This window comes from Bidens hawaiensis, unplaced genomic scaffold (assembly GCF_021521415.1).
Source record: "Bidens hawaiensis isolate Kalapana, Puna unplaced genomic scaffold, B.hawaiensis_p1.1 tig00000512_1, whole genome shotgun sequence".
NCBI lineage: Eukaryota > Viridiplantae > Streptophyta > Magnoliopsida > Asterales > Asteraceae > Bidens > Bidens hawaiensis.
Window position 1 is genome coordinate 4,042,644 of NW_027491033.1, and position 22,715 is coordinate 4,065,358.

Below are 22,715 nucleotides of genomic sequence, written 5' to 3' on the forward strand. Positions count from 1 at the left end.
GGTTTGTTTACAGTTTTATTTTTATTAAATTCCAAAAGGCGGTCATTTGCTATGGGCTTCTGCATAATAGGTAATAATTTTTGTGTTTAACTCGGTAACCTTATTTTTGGTGTATTGTTTTGGGTGTTTTTTTATGTTAGCTGCCTGGTGAGTTATTTTTGGTGTGTTTGGCTGCACAGGTAGCAACTGAGTGTATTGTTGGCAATGTGAATGATGACATGGTGGATAAACCTAGCACAAGTGACATGCTAGATTCTGAGTTTGGTTATCCCATGTGCATTATATGAAGGTTGTAGCATTAGATAGAACTGCATTTCCTCAATACTAATAGAAGAGCTTCTTGATGCCAAGCTTTTTTTCCTACCATTCTGGCATTGCACCAAAGTTTGAGCAAGTCTGATCTGTTAGGACTGTTTTTTGATGTATATACAAGTATATATTTAATGTAGTTGTGTCAAATTATGGTGATTTCCTAGTGTCTTTTCGTGTGGTTGTAGTCTTAAGATCCCCCCCCCCCACCCCGGCGTGGGTAGTGGGGAGTTTTGGACACCCAAAAATCCTAGAGCATTCGGGAACGCCGACCCCAACACGCTTTGGGCTTCAATTCCTCTTTCCAGCATTTTGTACAAAACGTCTAAAAATCAATGGTGGGGTTATGCAAATGGTGGACCAATAGAATTGAAAGATGGGGCACTTCTCCCTCCTCACACTACACTTAGTCTAAGGGGTGTTTATTAGTTTATAAAAGAGCTTCCTGGCCTCTTATGTCTGCGCCGCGCAGACCACGAATAGACATTGAGACATGCAGACTGTTTGTTTTTCGGAAGACAATTCATTAAAAAGGGTCTGCGCGCCCTCTTCTTCGCACAGACATTGACCACTCACTTCTCACCTCTTCTAAACTCTTTCACTTCTTCACATAAACATCATACATTTATCTCCACACAACCCTAGCCCCCATATCTCCCACCTATTCCTGTCACCCCTCTCCCCACCTCTGGCGCCGCCCTCCACCCTACCTCCGGCCGCCACACCCTAGCCCCACCTCCGGCCACCGCACAGTCTAGCCTCAACCCCGGTCACCGCACTCCAGCAGCAAGGTTCAATTTCTTTACATTAATAACAATTAATAGTTTCTATCTTTGGATTAATGTTGTTGTTGATGATTAATGTCAAGTTTTATTTGATTTGTTAAGAATTTTATTAGGTTTGGTTACCATTAGTTTGTTCAGTTCAGTTTGTTTATGAATAATTTTTATATCTTTGGTTTTGTTAAGCATTTTTAGTAGGGTTGATTTGTTTATGTTTAGGTTTTGTTGTTGATTAATGTTAATTTAGATTTTGGTTTGGTTGTTGATTAATAGAAGTGTGAGAGAAACAATAGTGGTCAAATGAGCATATAAAATGCTTATTAGAGACTTCCATTGAAGAGGTAGACAAGGTGGGTAGAAAATGTTTGAGTTTGCAAAAAGATTCATGGAGCCTACACCTCAGCCTAACCCCGAGCCTACTCAAAATAAAAGGGCCAAAACCTCAAAATCATCATCTGTCACCACTTATGATTTAGTAGTTGATATGAAAAATGCCTTACAATATTTGGTTAAAGGCAAACATGGGCCAGCCGTTCATCAATGTAAGGAGAAGTTAAGCTTGGTTGGGTTAGAAGAGGGGGACCCTCTTTATATAGCCGCTTTTCATATATTTGGAGTGTTGTAATTGAGAGAGGCGTGGATGGAATTGCCAAATACTCCCGATGTGGTTAAAAGGTGGATCAAGATGACGGATACAAGTTTAGGAGTATTAGAGTGTAACATCCCAATTTTCATATGGTTACATATATTAAAATTATATGGAATGTGTGTAACATCCCAAATTGCGGATATCCATATTAAAATTATTTCGGTAGTTATTATAATGCCGATTCATAAGTATTCTAATGACATATCTAACCCTTTTTGATAAATATTAAATAATTTGATATTTATTTTATTTTATAAAAATGAAAACTTGGCTATAAACAATATGAAAGGAGTGAGGCGTAAATAAACAAAGTTAAAGGGGCTTTAGGTAAAGGTGGATATATGTTTGGACTAATTTTAGTCAAACAAGAGAAAGAACAAGATGGTTGTATATGGGTTGGTGTGTGTGTGTTCGACAAGAGTGAAAAGGCGGAATCAAGGAGTGTGATTTAAGCTCTAAACCAAAGGGAGATGCAAGTCTTCATCATCCAAGTTTATAAACTGATTATGAGCATCCTTTTACTCGTTTTGTAAGTGTATACACTTCCTTGATTATCTCCATATTCTTAAAATTTACCAAGTGTGTGTGGGTTGACCTTTATCCATGAAATTGGCTTTTGGTGTTGTTATAAAACAATGCATGCAATGTTATATATGATTAAAATCCTTTATTTCGGTGCTTTGTTTTGATCTAGGTAAATGGTAAATATCTAGGGTTCATGTTGAATTAGGGGATTTAATTAAAATGGTTATAGTTCATCTTTAACATGCAAATATTGATGAATTAAAACAAATATATCATGTTTGGGATGATGGTGACGAATTAACAAGACATCAAAGTAAATTTGAATGTTCAACTTTATTAATGCACATAAGGTGTTTTTCGAAATGCCTCAATCAAATAGGGATTTGCAAGAATTAATGTCATGAAAACTCTATGTGCTTTTAATTTAGTTAATGGGCTACAAGTATATTAGTTGTCTATAATTTGGTTCTAATATGCCAGATATGATGAGAAGAAGTTGGTCGAGTCACAATGGTGGTCATTGAACGTGACGCGAAGTTTTGAATTTGAGAACTTAAAATTTATAAAGCTGATGGAAAGATGAAAATATAGTTGTAGACCTGTTTTCGAAAAATTGTATAAAATCAATAACACCTTCGTTTAGGGTGTATTATATATGATCGTAAAGAACTTTGTTTATACTTCGCTTCATCTTTGAACACTGGAAGAATATTCGGATTGTAAACGGAACCGAATTTCGTGGCTGAACTATATTATTCAGCATGCTGATTGAACAAAAAAAAGCTGTTGTCTTGTTTTTCAGAAATTTGTATAAAATCAACCATAGCTCATATAAAGGCGTATTTTATATGGTTGGAAAGCTCTGTGTATCTAGTTTCTCCAGAATTTTAGAACAATATAAAATATGGTCGTTTAGTAGGTCAAATCGGCCGATGAATACAGCTGCACAGAAAGTTCTGCGCATGATTCAGCTTTCTAAAAACTAGTTAAAGATGGATGTTTAAACACGTTCAGTCTAGAAGATAATTTTTATGATTTTAATGTGTTGTGTTCACATATCAGAGATTAACTAAAATAGTTATGTTTAAACACGTATCCATTTTAATGTGTTGTGTTCACATAACTAAAACTTTTATCATGAACTTGATTATAGATGTATTGTGAGTTGACTTCAAGAAGTCAACGTGGCAAAGGAAGAACCACCCAAGTGTTGGGGTATTTTTGCCCATGAGAAAATCCAACAATTATATATTGCATGGGTTATTACTATTAATATTATTTAGTAATATAAAGAAAAAGAAAAAAAAATATGTATTGTTCTTGTTGCTTCACGGGACACACACCAAACCATGATTGGTTTTTTTTATTTTTTATTTTTGGTTTGAGCCCATAACCACAAGTTTTTTCGTGGGCTACAAGATTCTACAAACAAATAAAAGAAACAAAGGGTTTTATTTGTTTTTTTTTGCACTTGATTCTATTCTGCCGACAACACGAAACAAAAGAAAAGAAAGATTTTTGGTGAGTTCCTCTTCTGCCGTAGACAACACAGTACGAAGAGAAGAAAATTGGTGTTTAAGGTATTTTCGTGTGCTCCATTCTTTTGGTGTTTTGTGAAGAGATAAAGATACGTTCTAGAGACCGGGTATTTTCTCGTTGGTGATGCCTCTTACTCGTTTTCTTTTGTAGTTTGATTCCATATACTTGAAGATTGTTTGTTCCAAGCATAGTCACATAAATCGTGGTACACTCCGGTACGGATACGCGGTTCGGATATGCGGTTCGCTAGGCTAGACGAATTCGGTACGAACGGGGGTAGGTTCATTTTGGTACAAACCGGTACGGTGTACCATGTAGTTCGGTTCGATGCACCAAATAAAAAACTAGCTATTTATAATTTATATATATTATAAATTAAGTTTAACTTTTTATGTATAAATATATAAGTTTAATGATCAAATGCAAACTAGTGGTACTAGAGGGGGTTAATTATTTGAAACTTTGAATACACAAACTAATTTTACATTTTTAATAGGTTTTATGTAAAAGTTTATAAACTTTAGGGACTAAATGTAAAGAATGATAGAGTATTGGGTTAAATATTAAATTATCAAAACTTTTCAAACCTAAAATTACATATCAACCGCTTTCTTCTTCTCCCATCTTCCCCGTCGGTCTCTTCCTTCTTCCTCTTTCCGGTGAGTCGTAGGTTCTGATTGGTTTGGAGCGACATTCCAGAAGCGATGTTCCAGAATTCCCGCTAAACAAGGAAGAATCGAATTATATAAACCAGCCAATTGCTTTGTCTAACGTACCAGAAATTGGGATACTCGATTTATTGTTTAATTAGAATGACGACCTTCAGATTCAAAATTGCGATTTAGGTTTTTAGGGATCGAAACGTACCAGAATTTGAATTCGCGAATTCTCCGGCGACCGGAACGCCGGGGAATTGCGATTGGGTACACAACGTACCAATACGAAATTCGTGGGTCTGTGAGCGATTTAAGTGACTATGGTTCCATGTATATGATGATTTGTGTATGCCTCTAGTTTTATCTAGAGAAGACTTTTTATTGTTCATTATTGGTGATAGTGGATTTGAAGCGGCTATAGTAGTCGTTTTTACTCTCGCCTTGTGAGGTTTTCCACGCTAAAATTATTGTGTCATATTTACCTTTAGAATACCCTATTTGTTCGCATCCTCATTGGTTCATTCGGGTCGGGAAAAATTTAGCCAAACGAAGATTAATTCCGCAATTGTTGTTTACCGTTTGTGGCTAGGTGATCGTTTTTCCCAACACCAAGTTTCTTGCAACATACGAGCAAAGGTAAGTTTATCTTACATCTAGTTTAAGAAGTTGTAAGTCTTATTAGTATATTTTGATTTCTTACATATTATTAAATGGATACGGGTCTCCTTGACCCATTTATATTGCATGTTGATTCTTTTGACTATACATAGTGCGTACGGGTTGTTTTAACTCGTTACAATTTGAAGTTCACCCAACCAAACGTCTAAGTGGGAATGACTCGTGTCTAGAATAAAATAGTACTAGCATTGTGTAGTACGACTTGATTTGGGTTTCGGACCCGCATGTTGATTATATTAGTAAAGTAGTATGATTAGATGACGTTGAGACCCATTGGTGAATATTAAATTAGTAGCATTATTTAATTAGAGAAATGATTTGTTAAGTTGTTTACATGGGTTTTAAATTATATGTTGATAAGTTGCAACCATTTCTAAGTTGAAATTTAGATGAGACGTGAAATCGCATTAAGATTAATTTAATTTGGTATATGTTGATGGGTTATGATCATGTTGATTAGAAACATGTACGAGAAGCTCGAGATCAATCGGGCGAGTTTAGATACATAATGAGTTGAATCTTTAGACTACGTTGGACCAGGTTTGGTTTAAATGCTTTTAGCTAATGTTACTCAGGGTTTAATGTTTTTATATATATATATATATAATATTTAAATATTGTTAATTACTAATATGTGGTGTTGGATTGCTTTAGTTAAAGCCACAAATGGAATCGAAACCCGAAGATCAAGTGCTCGGACTTGGACACCAATACACGCCTAAAGTCTAAATTTCAAATTTTGATAAAGGGTTATGAATAAGTTTTAAAATATGTACGGTCTTGGATTAAAAGACAAGTTCGCATGGATATTATAAGTGATGTTTGGTTGATAGAATTTGGTTTTATGTTGTTAACAAAAGAAATTTCCGGGATCATATTTTCCGCAATAAAATATGTTAACAAGTCGTTTTCAAATTTAGGATGTAACAAGTTGGTATCAGAGCCTTGGTTTAAGGGATTCAAATATGGTGAAACATGCTTGAACTTAAACCTTGTGCTCACGATATTAGATGTGTTCCGTCCGAGACTTGATGAAAGCTCCAAAGGTATGTGAGTATTACACTTCTAAAAAGCTTACTAAAAAGACATGTAGTAAGCTGACATTGATAAAGTTTTTGGTTAAGGAAATGGAATAATAAGGAATGATTCGGCTATGACGGGGGTATCACATTAGAGTTATTGCAAGGAAATCCCAAACAATGCATTGAATTACTACGTATGTCTCGCGAATCATTTGCCCGACTATGTGCACTTTTTAAAACAAATTATTCGTTAAGGATAGTAAGCATGTATTGTTTGAGGAGAAGATAGCTATGTTTTTTACGATAATCGGTCATAATCAACGTTACGTGGTTATCAAGCGTAGATTTCAACACTCAAAGCAAACAATTCGTAATTTTCTTTATGAAGTGTTGGATAAAATGATGTTTTTCGTCAAAGATATGATAGTACAAACTTCTTTCAATCCGAATCCAAACATTCCAGGACATAATAAGAGGCTACGATGAGTTTTTAAGGGAGCGGTTGGTGCACTAGATGGAACCTTGATACATGTTATTGTCCATACTAGGCAACAAGATTTATATAGAGGAAGAGGAAAAGGGGGTTTTTATCAAAACGTATTTGCAATTTATGACTTTAACATGATTTTTACCTTCATCGTGGCCGTCTGGGAAGGGGTAGCATATGATTCTAGAATATTATCATAGGCATTATCAGATCCACATGCGCCATTCCCGTTTCCACGTACACCACCAGGTATGTTTATTGTTTGTTAATTATTTTTATCTTAGTTTAATATTCTAATTAACTTGTATATATTTATAGAGAAATATTATCTTTGTGATGTCGCGTATGCACACACACGAGGATTTATGGCTCCATACTGTAATGTGAGGTATTGGCTTGGAGATTTTCGTCGGAGACGTGCATTGACCAATAAAGAAAATGCGCATGCAAAACTTCGGAACGTCATTGGGCGTGCTTTTGGTGTTTTGAAAGCAAGATTCCCTATATTGAAGAGGATGACACCATTTTCGTTGGAGACACAAAGGAACATTACAATTTCATGTTTCACGCTGCATAATTTTATTTGGAAAGAAGGTTTGAACGAAGAGTTGTTTGCACAATACGATCAACCCAATGTGTCATTCAGAAATACTCTTGTGCCCGTTGATGTTGAAGAAGACGGGGTTGAAGCACATGTCACTGCATCAGATCGAGAGTATATCATGCAGTTACAAGATGAAATTGCTAAGCAGTTAATGCAAAGTACCGAACAAATTATTTAAAAAAAATGTTATTGTGGTTCTATGAATATTATTTCAGTATTGTTTGGCTATTATTTAAATTTCTATGTTGAATGACCTTTTTATTTAAATCTCAGCTTATTTAATAATTTCTGTTTTACTTTAATAGTCTGCAAACGTTAAAAAACAAACAATCTTCTTTTTGTAGACTACAGAGGTTTGGTCCACCTCTTCTGTTATAGATGTAAATGTCTGTAGTTGTGATTCGTACACTGCAGACATTTTACATTTTAAAAAATAAACACCTAAGCCTCCTAGTAATAAGTCTCTTCATGTGATTATGTTATAAGCCGCCCCGCCCCACAACGGGGGACCAAATGCTATTTTTTATATATATGAGGAAAATTAAACCATTTGATATAGAACTAATAGTGAAAAAATAATTTACCCGACCCATGCCCACCCAGCGCAAACTATATTTTTCATCGTTGAGTTGGTATGCATTTTAAATTCGTGATTAGACTTGTATATTATTGCTTTTATCAATCCTCTTTTGTAAATAAATGTTATATAATTTATTTTCATAGAAGAATGCTATAAAAGTCCCGTAATATTTTATTCGTTTTGGAATGTTACAAATTAATGCACGCACATGCATTATGAATAATTTGTTGGAATCAAAATAGCCACAAGTCTTTTTAGTTGAAAACAACAAATAAAACTTTTACACATGACCCCTATTTATACTACCTATTTACTTACTACCTATTTACTTATTTTCTACTCTTAACTCTACTTTCTAATGACACTGAAACTACTAATTAATAAATCCTAAATATTATCTCTGGACACTCCTCATAAAATTTATCTTAACTGGCCCACAATTTAAACCCATAGTCCGGTTCACCCCTTATACTTCTTGGTTGTTGACATTTAACCCTCATTCATACATGATATCAATATTATATCCTTCATAATTGATGAAAATGTGAAAAAAAAAATGAGAAATGAGTATGAAATCTAAAGGGGGGTTTAAAAGTCTTTAAAAGAAAGGTAGCACACGGATATCTTGTGACCTAGCTACTTCACAATCAGATTTTAAATAATTGATATACATAGAATAGTCGTTGCATATTTATTACTATATAATAGAAAGGTTAGCCATCATGTGTGATAATCGTAAGCTCACTCGTCTAAGTACTTACGTCACCATACTCCACTAATAAATGTGATTTATATATTCATCTACTTCTTCTTCTTCTTCTTCATACACACAACATACAGAGTGGAGGTGAAACAGGTGTAAATAATTAAGGACATATGACTGAGATATTGGCAGGATGTAGGGAAGAAGAAGTGGCTTTTGACAGCAGGATCCATATCATGAACGATGATGGTGAAATCGTAAAGAAGCGCATGCAGTCAGAGGTCCCGAATGATGATGAGATCATGTATCAACCACCAGACGATTGGCTTCCGATCACCCAATCAAGAAGAGGGAATTCTTCCACTGCCACCTTCCATTTGCTTTCCTCTGGGATCGGAATCCAAACACTCTCTCTCCCTCTCGCCTTCGTATATCTTGGCTGGTACGAATATATCTATTAGACGCGTTATGGCTTTACGTAATAAACTAAACTATAAATTTTTCCTTACAGGTTTTGGGGGATTGTGAGTTTGTTTGCGACATTTGTGTGGCAGCTCTACACCATTGGATTGCTAGTGAGTCTTCACGAATCTGTCCCGGGCACTCGTTTCAGTAGATACATTCAACTTTCCATGGCAGCTTTTGGTATAATTATAACAAAACTTCCTCTGTATACCATTCGATCTTTATGTTGTTCGATAGAGGTGGCAATATGAATGAGTTGGGTTGGATTGGATGATTGTTCAAAATGAGTTTCGGTCGGGTTTAGGTCAGGATGCGTTGTTTTTTTTTAAAAGATGTTAGGATAGGTATGAGTCAAGATAGGTAAAGTTTACACATCTTAACCCAAGTAACGGTTATAATATAAAGAGTTTCAAAAACCTCTCAAAAAAATTGAAAAACATTAATAAAAAATAATAACTTAAAATATAAATAAAAAATGAAAAAAGTAAAACAACAAAAATGTTTTCTCCATCGTCCTCGTTCATTAAAAAAAACTTGGTTTTGTCTCGGTTCAGGTTCGGTATTTCAGGGTTTTTTCGGTTCTTTTTTTCGTTTTGGCCAGTTTCGGGAACTGCTCAGGATTGATATTTTCGGTTTCGATTTCTCAGTTTTTATTCGGCTTCATAGGTTTTGTTTGACAAAAATAGGATGCAGATTGTTTTATTCCATTCTAACCAATAAACAAACTCGTTATCACTAGCATTTCCTAACTCATTTTGACCTCACTGAAAAAATTCGTTTAATCCATCCTGAACTTATTTTATTTTTAAAACTATTCATATTAAGTTAAAATAACCCATTTGAAATTTTTTTCCCACCCCAACTATTCAACATATAAAAATGGATTATTACAAAAGTAACATGAGGGTCCACTTTTTGATTGACTTTTGTAGGTGTAAAGTTGGGGAAAGTTTTTAGCCATTTTCCCAGTGCTGTATCTTTCCGGAGGCTCGTGTTTGCTGTTCATAATCACAGGAGGTGAAACCATGAAGCTTTTCTATCAACTCTTTTGTAGAGATTGTTCTTCCAAGCACCCTTTGACAACAACAGAATGGTTCTTGGTTTTCATTTCTATTGCAATTATTGTGTCTCTATTCTGCCCAAACTTGCATTCGGTATCTTTGGTTTCGTTTCTTGGAGCAATCATGGCTGTTGGATATTGTACGGTTTTATGGATCATGTTAGTTGCTAAAGGAAAGGTAGATGGCGTGGTCTATGATCCATCGGAAGCAGTCACAACCGAGTCTGGTCGAGTTCGGGGTATCTTTAATGCATTTGGGATCATTGCACTTGCATTTAGAGGACATAATATTGTGTTAGAGATACAGGGTACAATGCCATCAACCCCAAATCGGACGTCATCGAAGTTCATGTTGAAAGGAGTGGTAGCATCATATCTTATTATTGCAATGTGTTTCTTCCCCATAGCAATTGTTGGATATTGGGCATTCGGAAACAAGGTTATATATTAAAACTAAAACATCTAGATTTTGTTGTTAAAGTAGGTTGTTTAGAAACTATTACAACTAGGTGTCTTTCCATTTTTCTCTTTAGTAAATTTATGTAGCTCTATATATATTGTTCGCTACCCTGTAAGCGAATTCCATAAAGTTTTTTTCGTTTCTCAAACATAACCGATTTCCTCTAACTTTATGAAGTTCGCCTTCCACATCGCTTACAGAGGTAGCGAAGTGTGTAAAAGTACAAAGACCCAACGAAAACACAAGAAGTACCGATGAGGTTCCTAAATCACCTTTCAATTCCAAAAAAACTAAAAGTTGTTATTAACAACCTTCCAATACTTTAATGTACTTAATACTTTTACGATTTCAGGTCCCAACCAACGGAGGAATGCTAACCGCGATCTCAACCACCCTTGACTACCACACATCAAAATCAGTGCTTGGTCTCATATACATGCAAATTATCATAAGTTGCGTCACTGCTTTCCAAATATACAGCATGGTGATCTACGACAACTTAGAGCGCGCATACGTAACCAAAACAAGACATGAATGCTCAAAATTTATCCGCGTGGGCATCCGGATTTTCTTTGGAGGCTTGACTTTCTTTATATCAGTGTTGTTCCCATTTCTGCCAAGCCTGGCACTATTTATAGGAGGGATTTCCTTGTATTTGACGTTCGGTTACCCGTCTCTCATGTGGATTGCAATCAAGAGACCACCAATGAGATCCTAAAGTGGTGGGTTAACCTTTCACTTGGTTGTTTAGGCACAACACTAAGTGTTTTGGTAGTTGTTGGTGCTGTATGGAATTTGGTCGGTAGAGGTTTAGATGCCAACTTCTTCCATCCACATTAAAATGAGTCCAGTTCAACTCGGAATCAGAACGAGAAAATTCTTGAATTTAACTAAGATAAATGAGGTTTTATACTTACTGTGGGGGAGAGTTAACATACAAACTAAAAAAATAGTGTAATTATGTAATTGCATCGTAATGTAATTACACTATGTTATAATTATACTATACTATAATTACAATATGTTGTATATATAATTACGCTACTTGATTTGCACAGTTAGCACGTTAATTTGATTTGTATTTAATCCAAACCTATATATATTCTTTCAAATAACTTATTAGTCGTAGAAAACAATTATACTCCGTATATGTTGGCACACAAAAACATCAATATGATGTATAAGCTGCAAGAGTGCCCAGTTTGTATTTGTGACTAATATACATGGGTTGTTGTAGGAAGGTCATTCCCATATTTTTCTACAACCAAATGCATACAAATCGTGGGTACATAGTTTGATATATCGTTTGCAGTAGCCTATGGTCTCATAAGATCGATGTAGTTTAAAAAAATTAAACAACAGAATTTTTGTGTGAGGTTGAGCATGGACCAAATATTGATCTATATATCATCGATGTCAGGTTAAAAGATATAGCTTTTCTTGAATGATATCACGATTTGTTAACGAAAAGCTTCCGTTTTGAGTTAAGAAAATTGTAGACCTAATGCTTTTTAAAAGTTGATGGGGGAACTCATCCAATAGTTTAGCAATGCGTGAATTGAAGCCCAGTTTCGCTTTGAAACCACAAAAATATAGATTGAAGCTTTAAAATACGGCTGTGTTTCGAAAACTTTCTATTAGCTAATGAATTTTATATAATAAAACAATAGATTTACTAATTTTGGGAGAACTTCATTTTTTGGTAAGTTGAAACTGTTTCGTTTTCTTATTGCTTATAAGGTTATTCTAGATGTTGATCAGTACTCCTTTAACCTTGAGCAAGTGATGTATATTTAACGTAAAACACCCCCAAATCGAGATGATAGGCTAGATGTTAGTTTAGAAGCTCATTTTTTGGTTTAATGTGGTGGATCTCCAATTTTTTCTTGAACGGCCAACGAATAAAAGATGACATCATATGTCTGTGATCGAAGACAATGTTGGGTAGCCTAAGCCCACTATCTCCTGTTTCAGGAAAAACCCGTCGTCTAAAAATTCTCTCCCTTCATGATTCAATGTTCAGTTGAGCTAAAACCTCTTGATAACTTACGCATTACATTGGTATGAACTATACATAATGTCAACGTATCTCCTTTTAAATATATTCATTGGTTTCAACTTACACACCCCATACTTTGTAAATATTCAGTTTTAGATTTCAACTATTTTTAACAAGTATGTGAACTCTTCAATTCTTTTGGTACGTGTTTAAATTTTGAAAATTTTGGAACCGTATTCAAACAATATTATAAAAAAAATGTTAATAAACTCAATTACATCCACACACAAAAAATAACTTGCAAGTTGGCTAAGAATTTGTCCAAAGTAAATTTGGGCCATGGAAACTCTCATTCCATAACATTACACAGGCTTGAAGAAATTTAAATTGACACCGTCATGAATGACGACATAGATCCCAGCTGAAATCAGTAGCCCACTCAACATCATTCCAAGAATTCCTAGTCCCCAATGTAGCCATCAAACTGGGCTATAGACTTTTGGTTTCTTGATCTTTATCCACATGAAGCATGGGTATGCTAGTGTCACAGGCAAAGCAATGCCACCAATCAATCCGGCTAGATTGGCTAGAAATGGGATTGCCACCGCTATAAAGAAACAAGTGAATCCGAAGGCGGTTCTTATGATCATCCTTTGCCACCACGTACAAGCCTTTTTGAACTTTCTGACATATAATGACTCCAGTTCGTCGAATGTTGGCATTCCATAGATTTGAAATGAGCTTAGTGCGTTGAAGATCACAAGTATGCTTGTTAAACCAAGGACTGATTTCGCCACGTCTTGTGAATGGTACACGAATAGTGCGGTCAACATGCCACTCGGTGGAATCTGTCCAATAACATCGCGAATGAGTTTTTTAAAAGTCATTTCGACAGATTATCCCTACACCTTTTATTATAAGTTATTTGTATTTTTCAGTATGTTTGTATTTAAGCTTGGGTCTTATAGTCGCTCATATAAACCAAATCATGACTTGTGTTTTATTCAAGCAATAGTCTTGGAAAGCTAAAAATCTTTTTAGGCATAAAATTAGTCATCGGACATGGCAAGCAAGAATCAAGTCCAAGGAAGCCCTACGACTCTACTTGGTTTTTTTCATAGTTTTTTTTTTCTCATTTTGACTTGGCCTCCAAGGGGAAAAAATAACTTACCAAATTACCATACGCCTAATAGCCTCCAATTGCAAGCGGGAACAAACACAATGCTATGAGTGTGTAAGAAAATTTGATACCCTTCCACATTGGTACTTGTGATGGATGAGCTTTACTTGTAGGCATCGTTGCCTACAATTTATTTACATGGTTTATATCCGATTAGAACATGGATAACGGTGTGTACGTATGCATGCATGCAAATTGTATATATAAGTATTTTAGTTATTCAACCAAAACGTTTATGAAGTAATTCATACATTTAATTTTAAAATTTAATTAAAGCGAAACGTGGCCTCCAATTGTTGGGATTGAGTTTGAAAAATGCTTATTAGCTTATGTGTTTTTTCAAAAAGTCATTTTGAAAAGACAGGATTCGGGGCTTTTGAAAAACTGTCTTTTTAACCATTTCAAAAAACTACAATAAGAAAGTTTTTTGTGATTGTCAAACACATTTAAACTTTTTGGCTTTTTAAAAAGACCAATAAGCTGATAAGCATTTTTCAAATTCAATCCCAAACATGCTCAATTTGGAGATACATATGCACGACGAAAAACCGTAATATTAGTCTCTCGGGTATAGTTAATCGGCCAGGGCGTTAAAGCTGATTTGACAAAAGTTAACAAGTGGGACACCACTCTATTCATGGATTAAACGACGCTAAAAGTAAAGTGAGTTAAAATGTTAACGGACTTTAAAATCTCTTTAATAATATTTCTTTTATATGAGCGTCCGAAAGTAGGGATTAGCAAAATCGGTACTGGTACTACCGATTTGGTACCGTCGGTACTGGTACCAATTTTTTGAGTTTCGGTACTGCTACGGGACCGGGACCGGTACAATACGGGACGGGATCGGTATTTCCCGAATTTTTACCTTCAATCCCGGTACCGTCCCGGTCCCGTATCGGTACCGGTACCGAACCGAATATTTCGGTACCGGTATCGGTAACAAGAATTCGCAATTTTCGGGACCGGGACCTGTCGGTGCCGGTACGGTCCCAATCTCATCCTACCGAAAAGTGTCCGAAATTTTCAAAATTTATCCGAAATTTATAAATAATATTTATTATTTAATAATTAAAACAAATTTTGGATAGTTCGGATATCCAAACTATCCGAAAGTTTTCATATCCGAACTATCTGAAAGTTTTCAAAATCACTATCCAAATCCGAATCGAAATTTCGGATTTCTAAATTTTTGGATAATTCATATTTTCGGATATTTTGGATACGAATTCGGATTATTTTAACACCCCTACCTCGGTACCTCCTACCGTTGTAATATTTTAATTTGACTATCAATAATCACGATATATAACTAATTAGTCTTTTTTAATTATATGCCTTTTTATAACATATATATTCAAGCAAAGAATAATTTAGTGTTAAAATGATACAAACTTGAAAACTTTCAATAGTTTTTTTTACGGATTTAACATCTTTCGTATATATTATATAATCAGGATATTTAACTAATTACAATTTGATCTGTTACAGTGAAATATATGTTTTTAACAGTGAAAACATTTCACAAATCTTTTATTCAACAATTTAATATATTTCGTACGTGTTTTTTATATTATACTTTTTTATGTAATGTTTAAGCCTTGTAAGAATATTTCTTCGAAATAATTAGCCATCTACCCTCCTTTGCTTTTTTAAATTAAAGCCAAATATATTAAACCAAAAAGGAGGAAACACCAAGCAAGTATCTAGGTGTTCAACTACAGGAAATTAAAACGATACTAATTAACGAAACATACAAAGGTAGAAATAAACCATTAAGTGTTTTGTCTTATTAGTGTGTTACGTGTTATTTGCGTCTTTTTGCATGTGTTTTGACTGGGAATATAACATGGGTGTAATTTTTGTGAATTTCTTGATGATATTAGATATATTCATGATAACACTTTAAGTAACATAAATTTGTTAAGAATAGAATATATAAAAAGGTAGAAATAAACCAAATATATTAAACCAAAATTTGCTAATTATTTCTTCGAAATAATTAGCCATCTACCCTCCTTTGCTTTTTTAAATTAAAACCAAATATATTAAACCAAAAAGGAGGAAACACCAAGCAAGTATCTAGGTGTTCAACTACAGGAAATTAAAACGATACTAATTAACGAAACATACAAAGGTAGAAATAAACCATTAAGTGTTTTGTCTTATTAGTGTGTTACGTGTTATTTGCGTCTTTTTGCATGTGTTTTGACTGGGAATATAACATGGGTGTAATTTTTGTGAATTTCTTGATGATATTAGATATATTCATGATAACACTTTAAGTAACATAAATTTGTTAAGAATAGAATATATAAAAAGAATATAAACCACATGTAAACACGTGAAGAAAAAACAAAACAAAACGTTAAAGATGATTGAATATAACAATTGAAATAGTTGTTTGTGCTTATCGAAAGAAAGGAGGGGAAAATATGTCCCACTTGGGCCAGTTACATATTTTAAACTCACTGCAGGCATAAAACATATATTCTTTTTACCCTGCCGCGATAAAAAAAAATAAGTGTTTTTTGTTTATTTTTATTATTTATTTATTTATTTATTTAATATGTATGTATCCTCTTTCTATGACTAAAATTTCCGATTTTTGCCCATGTAACTAAAATTGTTAGATTCGGCACTGATAAGCCAAATTATAAATTCATATTTCCCTCATATTTCCCTTATTAGTATGCAATTATTATTTTACCCTTACCATTTTGAAATACCTAAAAAACAAACCAAGCGTCCATTGTCCATATATTCACCCTCCTCCATGCTAGCAGAAACGACTATTAAAGTTTGTTCTTTAATTTCTGCATAAAAATCCCATAATGATTGACTTTGATTTGTTGTATCGATGCTCCATATTCAATGTAGTTTTCGATTTGCACGGTGTTTTTGTGGGTTTTGGGATCCGTCGGAATACCGACAACACTTATAATTTACAGAGAACAAGAAGAGAGGATTTTGTGTGTTGCGGAATACCAACAACACTTGTCGGAATACCGATAACATTCACCGGAATAGCAAATGGTGAAGACAAACCAAAAAGCTCGCATATTCTTAAAACACGTAATTGCCAATTAATCCCCTTTTCTTTCAAAGTTGGACTCAAGCGATGTTTTAAAAATCGGTACGTATCGGCCGGTTGAATCGAACTAGTTATATCGGATTTTAGTAAGGCAGACGGTATTTAAAACCCGGTATTTTAGGGCGATTTACTAGAATATCGAACCACCGGTTTTTTTTAAATACCAATTTAAACCCAATGGATTTTTAATATTTGTTGCGGCCCATATTTTCAAGAAATGACTTTTAACATAGCGGATAAATATGAAACAACTAAAAATAGTAAACGATGATTCGTTAATCAACCAATTTTGTATCATGGAAATGCAAGGTTGGTTTCTTAACATCTTTTGTAATTGATTAATTTCATATACAAGGTACAAATATTCCTATTTGACTCGGTCATTGATCATGTGTGATGTTTGGTTCACGTGTGATGTTTATTAATGTACTTTTGAGTTATTTTTTGAGTTAAAGTTGTACTTCCTTCGTCCCATTATAAGTGTCATAGTTTGACTTTTCAAGGCTTTCCTTTGCAACCTTGACTGTAAATAATTTTGTTCGTGTCATATAATATTTGATGAAAATTATATCAATGTAAAATACATTAAAAACCCAATCCATTCATATATTTTACATCAAGTATTATATAACACAAACAAAAATATTGTCGGTCAAAGTTAAACAAGAAAGACTTAAAAAATCAAACTATGACACTTATAATGGGACGGGGAAAGTATTTATAAGGAATTATAGGTAAACTAATTAATCCGTTGAATCTCACGATACATCCCGGTTCAACCAGTTGTACCTATATTTTTAAACCAACAACCGGTACTAGTAAAAAACCGTTTTTTAAGACACTGGACTCAGGTGACTTCATTTACCCTACGATTGTTTATTTCATTTCCAATTTGTCCAAATTTTGTAAAAACAGATTTGAAACTTCATTTTAATTGGCATCACATTACTGTAGACTAAATTTGGTATTTTGGTTATTGTTGTCTATTTCAATTTAGATAAGTTGCATATATTTGGGTTAAATTTATACTCATGTCCGTGTTTACATATAAATTATTGGTGTTTAATTCAAAAGGTTTATTTGTGGTGATGGCAACTGAAGGTAGGTTTAGGATGAGGAAGAAAAGGGCAGGGGTTCTAAAATGGACAAGGGTAAAATAGTCTTAAACAAGTTAATTTTAATAAAATAAATATATATGTAATATATGTATTTTAGGAAAGGAAAATATATAATTATATTTTTAAATTTGTAAAAATATGTAATTAATAAAATTAGGAAATAGAAATAGAAACATGTAAATGCCTCATAAAGCAAAAGTCGGTTAAACTTAACAATTTATAGTATAAGTCATCATTTATTATTAAATTTGAATATAAAAAAGTAATTTTAGTTATTAAAAATTAAGTTGGTCGTCTCGATATTTTAGTATTAAGTCCGCCAACGTAATGATCAAATCTTAATGTTTTAAAATATACCCTATTACTTTTTAATTTTATTCTCGATATAAATTATAAGAAATCTTTAATATTTTTTTATTTTACTACAATGAGCATAAAAATTTATTAAAGTAGGACGAACTACTATTTTAATGTTCTCAAAATATATCCTTATATTACTTCTTGTAATAATAAATTTAGTGCAATATATATCAACTACCATATAAAAGAGGAGAAATAAATTGTTTACCTGAATCTCTAATACAAGATTGTGACCTCTAAATGCAAAAGCAATGATACCAAGGGCATTTAGGACATCAAAAAACCTAGTAACTCTGGTCCCAACCCTAACCGGCTTATATGAAACATCTGGAAGTCTGTCTTTAGCTACCGATACAGCCCAAATTGTTGTGTAATATCCGAGGGCGCTGAATGCCCCAACTAACGATATGCCGGCTATCGAGTTCAGATTTGGCAGTTGAGAGAGGATTATTACACCACAGGTAAACACCAAGTACCATTCTACAACGGTCAGCTTCTCTGGATCACATTTGTCGTCCGCAGAGACAATTTGGAAGAATATCTTGGATGTTGATGCTCCAATGATGATACATGCAACACATGTACCAATAGATAAGTACAAGATGGAAAATTTAGCTAGGATCCTCCCTAATCTTACGCTTGCGCAAGACATTATAAGTTTGGTTAGACACCCAAAGGATATAATTGCTCTATACGTAAAGTTAACTTTGTTTGTTTTATTTAATGATGTAGATAACTTTTGTGGCAAAAACATGTGTCATGCTACAAACAAAGTGTTCGAAATGTATGCCATGTTAATTGAAAGTTATTAACTGAAAGTTAACCATGTAAGTTAATCCCATTAGTTCTTAAGGGCTTCAATCGAGTGTTAATTAGAAATGTAGGCCACTTGTATTATGTATCCCTCTTGATTTGAAGTAAGCAAAACTTTTTCAACGTAAGTAGTCCGGTCATGTCATTAAAAAAGCTTAACAGGGTTCATTTTTCATTGTGTTTATATATATATATATATATATATATTATCAGGATCATAAGAGAACTTTTTTGAAATTGAGAACTATGAGAACCATTTTGGGCCAAAAAAACCCAAAAATAAAAAAAGTTCATAAAATAAAAAAAACACAAAAATGAAAAAAGTAAAGAAACCAAAAATCTTATTTTAACATCCCGGTTTCAAAAAAAAAATTTGTTTAGCTAAATTATATACACATATGTATAATATATATATACTTATACGTACATTTACATGTTTTTATACACATATGTATAATTTAAGATAAATGATATTGTACATATATGTATATTACGTAACTAAATATTAAATAAAATTATACATATGTGTATAATACGGCGTTTTTTTAATGAAACCGGAATGAAATATAAGAATTTTGGTTTTTTTTACTTTTATCAAATTTTTGTTATTTTTTGTTTTATGATTTTTTTAAAATATTTTTTAAAGGTGTTTTTAGCGGTAAAAAATGGTTCTCAAAGTTCTCAATTTTAAAAGGGTTCTCTTAGGATCCTTACCACACACACACACACATATATATATATATATATATATATATATATATATATAGAATGAGTATCATTACAAAACTGTTAAATTATTTAAGAACTTGAAGGAACCTTTTAAAACTAACGTTTTTTATAAAATTTTTGTATATTAATGTTATTTGAGTTTAGTTTTATTATTTTGTTATATCTAAGTTTACGATTACAATTTTGAAAATTAGTTTTTATACATATCTTTGTTTTGTTTTACACCTATGTAAATTTGTTAGTTTATAAATTTTACATATATGTAAACTTGTGATTAATATATGTAATCAAAATTTTTTATATAAAATATGATAAAACTACTTTTAAATAATGTTAATATATAAATAAAATTAAAAAAAATATTTATTGTGTAGAGTTCCTAAGAGTTTTTAACTTTTTTAGAGTTCTTAAATGATACAAACCCTATATATATATATATATATATATATGAAAGGAAATACATTAAAAGTTATGAGAATCTATAAATATTTCATGAGTTAAGGTTAATCTTGTCCAATAGAATTAACTTAGGATTAATAATATCAGATTAATTTACTTCTTACACTCACCTTTCAACAAATGCATGACAAATAATAAAAAAAAAAACACTCTTGTTTGATATTTTCATAGGGGGTGTGCAATAAAAATCTAGGTGTGGGGTACATATATGAAACGTTGCATCTAAATATATTAACAAAACAATTATATAAAAATACATTACTTTTAATTAAGTCGATATGATTTGGAAAGCGGATTAGCTTTTTTGGTAAACAACAAAAATGTTTACCTGGAATGATGTTATATATATACATCAATGCCATTCTTCGGTAGTCGTTACTATCTATATGATAATTAGAAATTGATAAAATAAATTTGCTTACCAAACGCGGCCTTAGCGAGTTGCATGTACCTACTGTAACGCACTCCCTCTTCAGGTGATTCATGAAGATTTACCAGCAAATACAAAGTGTAAAGTTGCCATATGAAAGTCAATGTCAAGGTTATGACACCCCAAGCCCTGTATTAGTCATATACATTACACAAACAGCTTTGCTAGTCTAGATTAAAATAAGGATAATAGTTTAATTTAAGGGTACTTAGGCAACAAGTCCATACATATATGTATTAGCTTCCGCGTAGATATGCTTATTACCAAGTGCATATTAGTTTCGGTTACCTTGACCTTAACCCAGTCCGATTATAAATGGTAAAATATCTTATTAGAACCAAAATTGTTTCTAATTTTTCTAAAGTTTTCAAATGTATAAACTAGTATATATAACATAACTTAAAATGATTATAAGCGTATAAAACAATTTAAATAAATTTCATAAACTTTTGCTAAAACGCAAGGTGAGAATATCAGCCCCTAACCGCCAGGTTTACTGTTTCTTAATTTTTCACTTCAACAACATGAAAAACATCCCTACCTAGCTAGCTAGAAATGTAACTAAGAGATGGAAAATTGAGTAAATTACCAGCCAAGAATGGTGAAAGCAACAGGAAGAATAAGGGCTTGAATCCCAATCCCAGCACAAAGTGTATGAAAAGCAGCATAATAAGCATTCCCATTTCTTGATTCAGTAATAGGCAGCCATGCATCTTTTGGATCCAATTTTGTGAGGTGAAGAGCTGTTTTGGAAAAACTAGTCAAAGGTGTCAAAAACTTTGGTGTTATATTTCTTGACTTGATATTAGTTCTTGTGGGTGTCCTAGCACCACTAGGAGGTATGCTGGTCATCAGTCTGTCAGGTGAACCAATGATTGGGGTGGTCGAAAACGTTATCTCATTTTTGGTTTTTGGTTCGGTGGTGGAGTTTGGGTGGTCTGGTGATAAAGATAAAGGTGGAGAGTCAGGATGTTGCGTCGAAGGAGATGAGGTTATTGGGTTCGATCCAACTTGACCGATCATATTGCTAATGTTGGTAGTCGATCACTTGGATGTTGAACTGCGGGGAGATTAGTGTATAAATAGGATCATAGAAAGTGAGAGAGGTCAAGACAGGTAGATTTAAAACGTTTAGCTAATATGTGAATGAATGGCCATAATGCATGGCAATTTAAAACCTGTGCGTGGCAATATAAAAATGACAGGTATAAATGTATAATATCATTTCTAAATCAACCAATTCGATAATATGAGTTGGTTTAATGTATCTTTATCTTTAGATATTCTTGTCACTCTCTCCTGTCCCATGTTGTCTCTTCATTTGAATATATATATCTTATGAACATAATAAATATGTTCTGGAAATTAATGAACATGTTGGACTAAACTTTTCAAGATGCAAAATCACTAGAACAAAATCAGAGATTAACATAAACACATGATGTCTATTATACCAAAAAATACGATTTGTACTACATCGATACCCCCCCCCCTCTCTCTCTCTCTCTCTCTATATATATATATATATATATATATATATATATATATACTAGTCAGTTGCCCGCGCGATGCAGCGGTGTACGCACAAACGTAATTGGTGTTAGTATGTTTGTAACCTCGCAACAGTATGTAAGTAACCTGACGGTGGTATGCATTTAACGTGGCATCGGACATGTAGCCGGTGCCAGTAAGCGCATCACATAATGTCTATACGTGAGCAACTCGGTATGTCATCCATGTAACTGATGCTTAAACGCGTGTAACTGGTGGCGACAAGCAAGAAACAAAGATGAAATGTATAGTAATTTCAAATAAACTACTTTTTAACCCAATCCGTTTTGACGGACCAGTTCCAACCCGAATTCCATTTTGACATGAACCCTTTCGATCTAAACTCATCCCAGGATGAACTAAATTAACCCTTTTTGTATTAACATGTTCCAATCGAACCCATTCCAACACCATTAGCCGAACCTGTCCGACCAGTTGCCGATAATAAATGGTAATCGCGTAA

General features: G+C 33.4%; 2 pseudogenes across 2 annotated transcripts; one reads left to right on the forward strand and one right to left on the reverse strand.

Annotated features, from left to right (window-relative positions):
- Positions 1-8,707: 8,707 nt before the first annotated feature.
- On the forward strand, positions 8,708-11,359 carry LOC143631610 (lysine histidine transporter-like 8; annotated as a pseudogene). The gene is made up of 4 exons (XR_013153393.1): positions 8,708-8,976; positions 9,046-9,179; positions 9,932-10,498; positions 10,872-11,359. The product of XR_013153393.1 is annotated as a lysine histidine transporter-like 8 (transcript).
- Positions 11,360-12,880: 1,521 nt separating this feature from the next.
- On the reverse strand, positions 12,881-22,072 carry LOC143634442 (lysine histidine transporter-like 8; annotated as a pseudogene). The gene is made up of 5 exons (XR_013153855.1): positions 21,291-22,072; positions 20,690-20,830; positions 18,479-18,908; positions 13,690-13,821; positions 12,881-13,366 (listed from the first exon to the last, which is right to left on the reverse strand). The product of XR_013153855.1 is annotated as a lysine histidine transporter-like 8 (transcript).
- Positions 22,073-22,715: the final 643 nt, after the last annotated feature.